This window comes from Limulus polyphemus, unplaced genomic scaffold (genome assembly GCF_000517525.1).
Source record: "Limulus polyphemus unplaced genomic scaffold, Limulus_polyphemus-2.1.2 Scaffold6143, whole genome shotgun sequence".
Taxonomy (NCBI): domain Eukaryota; kingdom Metazoa; phylum Arthropoda; class Merostomata; order Xiphosura; family Limulidae; genus Limulus; species Limulus polyphemus.
The window spans coordinates 1-1,986 of record NW_013671753.1 but is presented as its reverse complement, the minus strand read 5'-3'; positions in this window follow the sequence as shown (position 1 = coordinate 1,986).

The window sequence follows — 1,986 nt, the reverse complement described above, 5'->3', positions numbered from 1 at the left end:
AGGAAACGTTTTACTCGTACTTGGTACAGACTGATGATAGGAAACGTTTTACTCGTACTTGGTACAGACTGATGATAGGAAACGTTTTACTCGTACTTGGTACAGACTGATGATAGGAAACGTTTTAACTCGTACCTTGAGCGTGCTGTTCTCGAGGTTACTAGAAATGTATGGAAATGTGTTTATCACAGTTTGCGTCTATTTCGTACATAATTTTAATTTTGCTTTCTTAGTGCAAGACTAAACTAAGGCGATCGAACTCCGGATTTTAGAATTTTAACTCCATAAACTTATCCACGGTTCACTGGAGGACTCTGACATAATACAATATATATATATTTTACAATGTATCGATTACAGTCCTCAGCGCGGAGTTTTACCGTGAATAAAAGTAATAATTAGGAAACTAAATGAGATTTTAAATTGTGAAGTCAATCTTTGAATATGTTAGTTTCTTTTTTCGTCACTAGGGAGCGTTTGTTTGTTTTTTGTAATTAAGCACAAAGTTACACATAGAGCTATCTGTGCTATCAATATTTCAAAAAAACCCTTTAATAAATTCAGAACTTGAACTAAACACCACAGTTTATCGAATTGTTTTAGTTGATCTAGGTAGAAAACCACAAGTAAAAGTCATGTCCATTGATGATGATACGAACATTGTTACAGTCTATACACGAACTTGTACGTGTGTTCAATAATAGATTTAGATTACATTATTGTAACCTCCCGTATGAAAATAAACATTCAAGTACTGTGATTGTTACGTCACGATTGTAGATGAACAATATGTTTAAAAAAATAGGAGAAAATATAAGTTGTTTTTTTTATTTATTATAAATTAATTTGAAAAATATTTAAACTTTATACCAAGCTAGAAAAACGGCTGCATATTCTATAGATTTATTGTAAACTCACGTGCCTACAAGGAAGGAGAAACAGGTGAAATAGTTTTAGGTTTTATTTTTAAACCTATTATGCACACATAACTACCAGCCTTAAGCCTAACTGTCATGCTCAGAACTACTAGGGTCAAACCTCTTTGTCACGAACAGACTATTAGCGATAACCCTAACTGTCATGCATCGTATTAGTCTTAGTTTCGTACTGCCAGGTGTTGACCATCGTCAACAATCCCACGCTATTCACGAGCTACAATGGAATTATGGGAACTGAAATACACTAGTCAGCCTGTACGCATAGAATAGATTATTGTGACAGTGTCTTTCCGTATCCACACTCACTCATGTAAGGTGTGATATCAGTTATATTTAAGCAGGTTTCTTTCATCGAGTTTTCCAATAGCATAAAGTTATTGAATGGGTGGTTTATTGTAGCAAGTATTGTGTGGTTATTACACAATATCCTGGGACATTGCGGTTTTCTGGATTGTTCTCTGTAGCATAATTGAATGTTATGTTTTAGCAGCCAATAGAGTAGAGAAATGGTCGAATTTCACCAAATATAGGAAATACATTTCTATTGCCCAATAATAAAATTTGCAACGTTTATAGCTTTGTAAGAGACCCCTAAAGAAAACTGAAACAATTTATCTTAAACCTAAAATGTGTTATTATAATATGATATTAATATAATAGTCGATATAACATTAAAAAAATATAAATAATGTAATAATAATAAAATATAATTACATTAATGTAAAAAGAAATTTGGCGTTTTTTTTTTCCTTTTAAATAAGCGACTGCTAGTTTTCAAACAACAGCTGACTCCAAGTTCCTCCATTCACCGGAGGTCAGAAGTTTGGTAAGGTCACCTTCATATTTAGCCTGGTGTAACCAAGAGGGTCGTGCCAAACCAAGATGACTCTAGATTCCTCCATTCACTGGAGGTCAGAAGTTTGGTAAGGTCACCTTCATATTTGGCCTGGTGTAACCAAGAGGGTCGTGCCAAACCAAGATGACTCTAGATTCCTCCATTCACTGGAGGTCAGAAGTTTGGTAAGGTCACCTTCATATTTGGCCTGGT